An 11,038-nucleotide genomic window follows, 5' to 3' on the forward strand; every position below is an offset into this window, starting at 1 on the left:
ATCTGCAGGGGGCGGGGGGCCGATGGGCGGCGAGTAGCTGAACAAACGCTGAAAGGACGCTGGGCCTGACAATTCCCAGGTGTTTCCACTGGAGGAACTGGCTGACTATGGGGGAGGTATTAGGCGGGGCGGGCCCGGGATGGGCGGGGCGGAGGGGTACAAAGCACGCTGCGGGAAAGCAATTCCCAGAGCTAACTTTGTGAAGCGTATTACCGGGTGAGAATAAAACGGGGGGACGAGTGGAGGACGGCCTTCAACTGTCCGTTGGGCAGTTATCAGTTTAGAGTAATGCCCTTTGGGTTACAAGGAGCCCCCGCGGTGTTCATGCAGTTGATAAATGGGGTGTTGCATGAACACTTATACCGCGGGGTGCTCGTATACCTAGACGACATACTCATCTACTCCCAGACACGGGAGGAACACATCCGCTTGGTGCGGGATGTATTGAGCAAATTACTGCACGCCCAATTATTCGTGAAGCTGTCCAGGTGCGAGTTTCACCAGACCCGGCTTGACTACCTGGGGTACAGGATTTCGGCAGCAGGTGTGGAAATGGACCCGAATAAGGTGCGGAGTGTGTTGGAGTGGCAAGCGCCAAAAACCCGTAGACAACTACAAAGTTTTCTGGGTTTTGCCAATTTCTACCGGCAATTTATCCCCTCATTCGCATTGGTGGCGCTACCATTAACACACTTGCTGCGAACTCGGCTTGCAACAACAAAACCTCGTCCTGGGCAACCCCTAGCGTGGACAGCAGACTGCCAACGGGCGTTTGAGTCGTTAAAGGCTCTCTTTGCACAGGAGCCTGTTCTGTTACATCCGGATCCGGAACGCCCGTTCGTGGTGCAGGCCGACGCCAGTGATGTGGCAGTAGGCGCGGTGTTACTCCAAAGGAACGCCCAAGGCAAACTACAGCCATGTGCTTATACCTCCCGAAAACTTACTGACACCGAGAGGGCGTGGGCTATTTGGGAGAAGGAGGCGTTTGCGGTGCGGTGGGCGTTGACGACCTGGCGTCATTTGTTGGAGGGGGCTACCCATCCTTTTGAAGTGTGGACGGACCACAAAAACCTGGAGGTGTTCCAGACTCCCAGGCGACTAGCACCTAAACATGTGCGTTGGGCGCAGTACTTTAAGCGCTTCCGTTTCCATCTGAAGCATGTCCCGGGGGGCAAAAACTTCCTTGCGGACGCTCTGTCCCGACTGCCTCAATATGATAGCAAGAGGCTAGAGGTGGTGCAGGCGATTATGCCCTCATGTGGTGGTGGAGACGTAACACTGGAGCGGTGCGCTAGGACGGAGTCGATTGAGGATGAGCTGAGGGCGGCCATTGTGCAGGACGACTGGCTCCGGGAGAACCCGGGCCTATTGACCCAACGGGACGGCTTAGCCTGGTATGGCACCAGACTTTACGTTCCTCACGGGATGAGACGCAAGATATGCCAAAGGTGCCATGATGTAAAGCAGGCAGGCCACTTTGGCTTCCTGAAAACCCTGCACCTAGCCAGGCGTCAGTTTTGGTGGCCCCGGATGAGGTCTGAGATTGAGAGTTATGTGAAGGACTGTAGTATATGCGCCTGCTCCAAACCACATCCAGGGAAACCCATGGGATTGCTCCAAAGTGTAGCTGACCCAGAGCAGCCTTGGCAAGACATTGCCATGGACTTCATAGTTGAGTTGCCTGAGGTCAGGGGTTACACGGTCATATGGACAGTGGTGGACCTGTTCTCCAAACAGGCCCATTTCATTCCCTGTAAGGGGCTACCCTCAGCGAGGAGGCTAGCAAAGATGTTCTTAACTCATGTTTACCGCTTACACGGGGCCCCACGACGTATTATATCGGATCGAGGGGTACAGTTTACAGCCCGATTTTGGCGGGAGTTTGTCAGGTTTCTCGGGGCGAGCCAAGGCCTTAGTTCGGCTTACCACCCAAGCACCAATGGGGCAGCTGAAAGGGCCAACGCCGCTGTTGAGAGGTACCTACGGAGTTACGTGTCATACCAACAGCACGACTGGGTCGACCTTGTAACATTCGCTGAGGTAGCCTACAATAACGCCGTGCACAGCAGCACTGGCTTCACCCCCTTCACAGTGGTACACGGGCGGAGGAAGCTCGTACCCTCACCCCCTGGCATCCCGTCCCCACGTTTTGCTCCTGTGCCGCATGGTGTCCGCTGATCCCTCACCGGTACCCGGCCGTCGGGACGACAGCATCAGGACGTCATCGGGCGGCGCCGGGCTGCGGTCTGATGGGCGGACGGCGCCTGCCCGCCGATGCGTGGGGCGAGCAGCTGAACGGGGACGACAGCATCGGGACGTCATCGGGCGGCGCCGAGTTGCGGTCCGCCCGCCGATGCACGGGGCGAGCAGCCGAACGGGGCCTGAAGGGGCGGGGCCGGTGGGACATCGTCGGGGCGGCAAGCAGCTGAATGGGATCTGCAGGGGGCGGGGGGCCGATGGGCGGCGAGTAGCTGAACAAACGCTGAAAGGACGCTGGGCCTGACAATTCCCAGGTGTTTCCACTGGAGGAACTGGCTGACTATGGGGGAGGTATTAGGCGGGGCGGGCCCGGGATGGGCGGGGCGGAGGGGTACAAAGCACGCTGCGGGAAAGCAATTCCCAGAGCTAACTTTACTTCAACATTGAATAAACGTGTTGTTGGTTCGCCGTTCCTGTCTGCTGGCGTTTTGATTGGGATACAAGCCAGGACGGTCTAACAGGCATTGTTTCCTATCTGAATCCCAAATCGCTATGGTTTTAGTTATAGATTGATTTTAAAATAACATACTGCTTGGTATAAACGATACTCATTACCTCGGGAGTATGTATTTTCAGAAATGAGTGTATTGTTGAAGTTTTACGAAGTGGTACTATAAGCTCACTTATTTTTGGCAATTAAAAGACATAGTTGTCACCAAAATAGTCAGCTGCTGATAAGGTCTCCTTGAACTCCATGAATTGCAAAACCTGGAGGGTTGTTGCTTAAATGCAGCACCTTATCATTCTATAATTGGGCATTGTAAGGGGAAGATATGCATATCACTGAAAAAACTTGTTGCAAGAAATTGCAGTCTCTGATGAGGTTCTTCCATACCCTTGTGATTGGGAAATTATTCTTCACCAATTAATGACAGAGTGTGAAGGCTATGAGAGGTGTGTAATAGGAAAAAACTGAAAAATCACCCTAAGTGTGTCATGTGTCACAACAATAATAAAGAGTGATTCTTCGGGTGAGACTCTCTGAAGAGATGTCTTCAAATTGGGGAAAGTAAAGGCAATTTATTAGTGAAGAAATAATGCCATTTTTCTGTCTTCACTCCGTAGTTATTTCTTTCTCCTGTATTAATGCCAGCTTCTAGTTGGTTCCCATCTGTTCTTTTCCACTCTCCTGCTGGGTCTGAAAAGAGGACGGTTCTACACCTCTGGCTCTTGAGACCAGCAGCTGAATGCAGAAATAACCCAGGCTCTGCATTATGTATTTGAAAAAGGTTGTTTTAGGTTTGATAGCTACAGAAAGCCAAACCAGCTGAAGAAAAAGTAGTTAATATTGTCTGGTCTTTCACAGCATAGAACTGAGTTTCCTTCCCATGTCTTATTAAATGCAGAATTTCTCCATCTCCCCTCCCCCCCCAAAAAAGCTCTTTCTGATTTTGCATTCAGAGAGAGTTCTTCTGCAACGAGTGCAGCATGACAGCAGCATGAAAGATATATCTAATATAAATGGCCTTCATTTCTGTTCCTCCTCTTTTTATTAATTTCCGTGCTAGCTCATTTTATAGGTTTTTTTTAAAAAAGTTCTTATTTCCCTGCTCTCTGAGGATGTCCTAGCTATGAAATCTCAGTTTGGATTTTTAAGAGGAGCATTCTGCAGCCACAGTGCCAAAGGTTCACAAATTCAACAATTCTCCTATTAATTGTGCAGCATATTGCAGCCACAATCCTAGCCCTATGCATGCCCGCCTAGTGCCAGCCTGACAGTCCACTAAAAGGAGCCCTGCTCCTTTTGGGCAGGAGTCCAACCTCCTTTTGGCCTGATGAACTTGTAGGGCAGGAGTGTCAAACTCAATTTCATTGAAGGCCGCATCAGCATTGCGGTTGCCCTTGGGGGGCCGGGTGGGTGTGACCACGGTGGGTATGGCCTACTGGGTGGCGTGGATGGAGTGGGTGTGGCCTACTGGGTGGGCATGGCCAGCTCTACATCATTCGCGTCAAGGGTGCCTGTGGGGGCCTGGGCAGAGTGGGACAGATCTGAGGGTCTCTGGCAGAAGGGAGTGGGACCGGGGCAAGAGCCAAGGCATGGTGCATTTCTTCATTCCTCACAAAGGGTGACACCTCCCCAGCATGCACCCAGGGGGCAGGGCCAACGCGGCAGGGGCTGGTTCCTCGCTGTTTCTGGACAGCCTTGTGGAGCTAAGACTGAATGCATTTCAGCATAGATGGCCACCACAAAATTGTACATTGGCTCCCGCCCGGCCTGGGCCAGGGCCAAGGCAGTGGGGGCCGTTCCCTCACTGTTTCCAGGATGGCTTCGCGGGCCACATGAAACCACTTCGCGGGCTGCATCCGACCCCCGGGCCTTGTGTTTGACATGTCTGTTGTAGGGCATTCACGTTGATCTGTGAACCATCTGAGGACCATAAACTAACACCACAAACAAATTATTTTTCATTGCCTCAAATGCTTGCTTTTGAATGGTGTTGGCTCACAAGTCCAATAGCCATTGATCTGGGACTAATCGTTTGGTAATCCAGTAGAGTTGATGATGGACAAACATGTATGATCCAGTTCATTGCTTGGGACTGCATGGTTGAACAATATGTTTTTGTAATTGTGGTTGAATGAGGGAGCATGAAGTAAGGTCTTGAGTTTTCCCCATAGCATATGATGGTATTGCATGCTGGGAAGAAGGCCACAGTTAAATACCTAAGCCATGCTGACTCAGGAATTCTGGGAGTTGAAGTCCACGAGTCATAAAAGAGCCATGGTTGCCTACCCCTGACCTAAGCATTAGATATCTCCCTTCTAGAATCTCAGTGCTCCAGTGTAGAGCATCCATCTTGGGTTATCCATGTTTTTAACCTCATTTGTCAGCTTCCATCCCAAATGCTGACATAGCTCAAGTGAAATGGGTATAATTATTCCACTGCTTCAAGAGCAGTGATTCAGATTTAAAAAGAAACCTCCAGAAAGAAACATTCCTATTGAGTAACATGTAGGGCCAGTACATTTGCCAGAATCGGTCGCTTTCTTTTCCTGTTTTTGGTCAAATGAATGAAATTTCATAAACTAAATTTCAAATAATCATGTCTTTATATATGACCATTTCTGAATTCCATAATGTTATCTTAGCAAAAGGAAATTCTAAGGTGGCCACAATAAGAACAACATCAACATCAAAACTGCATTTTATAAACTTTAATAATTTGTCATATATTAGTATTGCTGTTATAGCTTAAATCTTTTGTAATGACAAAGTGCTAAACTATGTATGTAAGCATAGTACAATGGAATAAAATATGCTATTACACAGCTATTATTTATGACTGCTATAAGTTCACCTGTTAAATAAATGTCTGAATATTGACTGTAGGTCTCTCTTAAAAATGATAATAGTGAGCGAAAAGTTATGAATGGTCATAAAAGACCTCAGTTGTCAGCTTTCATCCCAGATGTGATCAAATTTCATCAAAACCTAAAGAGTTTTGTGCAGTGGTGGGATTCAAATATGTGAGCAACCGGTTCTCTGTGTGGATGCCACTTCCGGAAGTCCATTCTAGGCTTGGGCAACAAAAAATTAGCTACTGGTTCTGCCGAAGTGGTGCGAACTGGCTGAATCCCACCACTGGTTTTGTGTCCTGATTTTTATGATCACTTCCTTTTAACTCCCTGCTGTCAGTCATAATGGCATAGCAACAAGGAAAGACTGCACGGAACATTGACTATGTCCCCTCTCCCCATTTGAAATCCTGAACATCTTCTGCCCTGTGTTCTTTCTGGCATAGAGTCACTTCCCTGCTATAAAAATTGTTCTATAATTTTATCACGAGGCTATGCTAGTGATATGTCTCAACTAAGATATAACCATTTTACAGTTAAAATACATAAAGAGATGTCATAGGATGGGAAAAGCAAGAGGAACGTTTCTGATAAGCCCATACTGTTCTTTGCAAACTACAGTGGTGTTTATATTGCTATTTACTATTATTTTCGTCAATAATTTGTGCTGATGTTTTATGATATGCAATGGCTGTTGTTAACACACTATACCCTGTATATGTACATTTCTATACAGAAAAAATCTGTATGTATAATTTTTACTAAAACATTTTATTATAATAGTAAAATCCATTGCAAACTAAAGTTAAAGAAAGAGAATAGAAAGACGTTAAAAGTGCAAAGGGAAAAAAAAGAAAAGGAAAAGAGAAGAAATAGAAAAGTAAAAATATAATAAAGAAAAATATATAAAGAAGTGACTTTCAACTTCATCACAATATAAATAAATTTAATAACTCTTCACCCTTTAGAGTTGCTATAAACATTTATCTTTTTATTCCATATCCCTTCTCTTATCTATAAATAATTCATAAAACATCATCTTTTCAGTCCTGGTATAAGAAGAAAGTCCATAAAGGATAATCAGAAGTAAGAACATATCTTATTTTAACCTTAATCAAATAAATCATTTTTATATTCCTTCCTTTTACTTTTAACAATCTTAATCTTTAATGAAATATTATTGTAGGATTTGATTTTTCTTCACTTCTTTTCCCAGGCACACACAGTTCTTCAAGACTTTAACAGTCTCTTGTAAATTGAGTAGGGAAAAAAAAATATTCAGGTCACTCTCTTGGTTTGTCATTTTAAATTTTAAAACCTCAACCAATTTCTTTTGTAGATTCAGTGAAACATCTTTTTCTAAAGCATTATCTTGGTCTGTCAGTTGTAAATCCACTTTCAATACCATCAATACCATCTTGCTAGTCAAACTTTGCTCTACATCTGACATTTCTTCAATGACATATTTTGGACATTGCCTATCCATAGAATCAGACATCATTACTGGCATTGTTGATATTGTGGCTACTTGTTTCTGATTCCATATGTCAGAAGTCTTTTTTCATAATATTTTGCACCATCTTACAAGCCTACATATCTTTCCTCTACTTAAAATCTTTAATCACCTCTAGCGTCCAGTTTTTGAAATCATAAAATTGTTTTACATCTTGTAAAATAAGAGACCTATTTCCCATGATAAGCTATTTCTACTTTATAATTAATTCAAAAATCGTATTGTGAAAGTTTCAGTATTCCAATTATAACTGAACTCTTAGTGCATTTATAACTGTGCTAGCCCATCAACGAAGCCAGTTTATGGTACAAACTATCTGGATTGAATCACCAGTACATTTTTTTTTTACCAGCCGTGAAGAAAACAATCCCGTCTTGTGTAATTTCCATAGAATTGTACTTTGTAATAAGTTACACAACAGGGATCTGCAAAGACCGCTGGATGATTTGATATTATACAGTTTTATGTGTATCCTACCATATTATGGTAAAAATTGAACTGATGTTATATGTCTAGCAATACAGTTTGTTCTGTGTACCATGTAAGTCTCTCTCGCTCAACTATATTAAAATGTGCTGGATACATTTCTAGGGAGAGAATCAGAAAAGACAGACTCCCTGCTGGATGTTCTAACGTGATGCCAACCCACTGCCAATTTACTGCTGAGATTTGAAGTGCCTCAATTGTGGGTATTAGGGAGATGGGAAACTCCGCTCAATTTATCTGTCTGCTGTCATTCTGTGCTGAAGCAAACCCATTCCCTGTGGCCTCCGCTTCATAGATTCTGCTCCCCAGAGTCATAATTGGCATTATGTCATAAGTCACAAGGTGCTTTGTTCTCCGCTAATTGGGAGCTATTATTCCAGGAAGTTAGATGGGGAAGGAGGCAATGTGCTGTAGTATACAGCCCTTTCCCCCATGACTCCCTTGGGTCTGCACCACTTTAGCAAAGGCTCAGTGAAAAATAGCAGAAAGGGGGGACAGGCAGGCAAAGGTGTGAAATGAAATGGAAAAGTACTAACTAGGCACTCCTGACAGTTTTCTGTGAAGCTTGGTGGGCTGATTTCCCTCCAAGAGTCTTATGAATTACAATTCTCCAGGTTCAAATATCACATCTGCTAATTTCTACCTGCCTTGCCAAGTTAGAATGAACAGCTTACCTTGCATTTAAAAAGCAGCAACTTGTCCTTTGCGATGCCTCTATGACTTAAGTCCACGACAGATGAGATCTGTATTAAAATTGGCTGCTCCCTTGCTTGGTATGGTCCTTCCCAAAGTGTACTGAAATAGTCAGATCTTTCTTTCTGATTTCATCTTACTGATGGTTCTAATTTTTCCTGGGCAGTTTATAATCCCTCAAAACAGACCTCTCAGTAAGTAGAATTGTGTGGGCTAAAATTAGAGGTTTGTGTAATTCATCGAAAAAAGCCTTCTTGTTCCATTAATTGATTCTTTTGAACAGCTTAATTTTAAATGTTCCTTATATCACTTGCCCTGAAAAACAGTTTTAACAGTTTTTTAAGGATATAAAATACAACAAAATATATATTTTTATTTAATACTCTGCTGCGTGAGATGCACGCAGCAGAGTATTAAATAAATACTCGGGTTCAGTTCAAGGTTATTACCTGTAAAACCCTACATGGCATGGGGCCAGGTTACCTATGGAATTGTCTTTGCCCCATTACATCAGCCTGTCTCACCCACTTAGGCAGGGAAGGCATATTGTGGACCCCATCAGTTTAAGAATTCCTACTGGCAGTGTCCAGGAAGAGAGCCTTTTCTGCCATTGCCCATGCCCTGTGGAATATTCTCCGCCCAGAGGTGAGATGGGCCTCCACTCTCCCGGCCTTTTGAAAATATCTAAAGACCTGGCTCTACCATCTTGCTTGAAGCTCAAGAGGAACATGCAGCCTTGAAGGTCTTCCCTTCCACTTTGTAATTAGCTTTTAATGTTGAATTTTAACTGTCCTTGCCTCCATTTTATTTTTTTTTATATTCATTTATATTCATTTTTTTATATTTTTAAATTTTTATTTTTTTTACCATCCAGAGGCCCTCTAGGAGATGAACAGGTTTTAAATTTGATAAATATTTTTTTTTTAAAAATGTAGCCTGTAGGTACACCTACCCTATGTGAGTCTTCAGCACTTGATGGATCACAGCTAAATGTATGGATTGATTCCGGTGAACAGCAGTGTGAAGTGCTCTTTGATCATGCAATAGCTCTGTTGGTAGCAGAGGGGGGACATAATAGCAGTGTTCCAATATCTCAGGGGCTGCCACAAAGAAGAGGGAGTCAAGCTATTTTCCAAGGCGCCTGAAGGCAGGACAAGAAGCAATGGGTGGAAACTAATCAAGGAGAGAAGCAACCTAGAACTAAGGAGAAACTTCCTGACAGTTAGAACAATTAACCAGTGGAACAACCTGCCTCCAGAAGCGGTGAATGCTCCAACACTGGAGGTTTTTAAGAAGAGACTGGACAGCCATTTGTCCAAAATGGTATAGGGTTTCCTGCCTGAGCAGGGGGTTGGACTAGATGACCTCCAAGGTCCCTTCCAACTTTACTACTACTACTACTACTACTACTACTACTACTACTACTACTACTATTATTATTATTATTATTATTATTATTATTATTATATTCAGTTTGATAAGTCTTGATCTATGTTTAATCCATGGGAAATTGTGCCTTCTTTTCTAATGAATTTGAGCTTAGCTGTTTAGGAATGTAATCACTTTTTGTAATTCCTTCTCCCAAGACAGATGTCCTGGGGAGTTTGAATAGGGTACTTGCTGGTGCCAGATTTGTGTTCATTTGTTCTGCCACATAGAGATTTGCCATTATTATTTTTTTAATACAAGGTATGTGAGGAATAGTTGACAGATCATGGCTTGTACTGAACTGAAGAATCTGCTTGATTTAGTACCCTCAAATAGCATTGCCAAATAAGATGTACAAATACATTAGTATCTAGCTTCATTCTTCAGTCTGAATCATTGTGGTCCATTGTGTTGGAAAGGTCAGTCTTAACAAACTGGAAAGCATAATTTGGCTTGCAAGTTACCAACATTTAGTTAGAAGTTAGTTAGGCAAAATATGAACTAGATACTGTATATATCTGCTCCATCTATATCCGAATATATTCAGTTTGCTTCATTGGATATGAAATTATATAGATACAAGTATTGACAGTACTTGAGGGAGGGGATTCCTAACTAATGACAAAGCTCTTAACCTCCTTCTGAATTCCATTATTATTTAAGAGGGAGGCAAAGTGGGTTTTTCAAAAGTAAATGTAAAAGTAAACCATAAATCCTGCCTTAATAAACAAGAGAGAGGGGGGATATAAACATAGATGGATGGATGGATGGATGGATGGATNAATTCACTCTTTGATCATTCATATTATTACTGTTGATTATTCCAGGATTCCAGGCTTATTGTTGCATGTGAACTCAATTATTGTTTTAAAATTACCCAAGGAATACAATATCACTGCTCTTAAAATTATTATACATTTTGGGGATGATGATGCATGCTGTCTGGGAAAGGGGAATATACAGATTGTCTAGATCAGTGGTTCTCAACCTATGGGTCGCGACCCCATTTGGGGTCGATCGACCATTTCACGGGGGTCGCCAAGCAAAGCTGTCCGCCATTTTTTCCCCTTTTCCGGCGGATACCTTACCTCCCTTGGGCTGGGCCAGCTGTTGGTTGGCCTGCTCCGTCTCTGCCGCTTGCCAGCTAGGCCTCGGCCGGCGCAGGGGGCGGAACCACGCATGTGCGGTGCTCCCGGGCAGGGAAAGTCCTCGACTTACGACCAGTTGGGTAGTCCTCGACTTACGACTGGTTTAGTCCTCGACGTATGACCGGTTTAGTCCTCGACTTACGACCAGTTTAGTCCTTGACTTACGACCGGTTGGGGGGTCGCGGCATTAAAAAGGTTGAGAACCACTGGTCTA

Source organism: Protobothrops mucrosquamatus, unplaced genomic scaffold (assembly GCF_001527695.2).
Source record: "Protobothrops mucrosquamatus isolate PMUCROS unplaced genomic scaffold, P.Mucros_1.0 scaffold822, whole genome shotgun sequence".
In the NCBI taxonomy this organism is placed as follows: Eukaryota; Metazoa; Chordata; class Lepidosauria; order Squamata; family Viperidae; genus Protobothrops; species Protobothrops mucrosquamatus.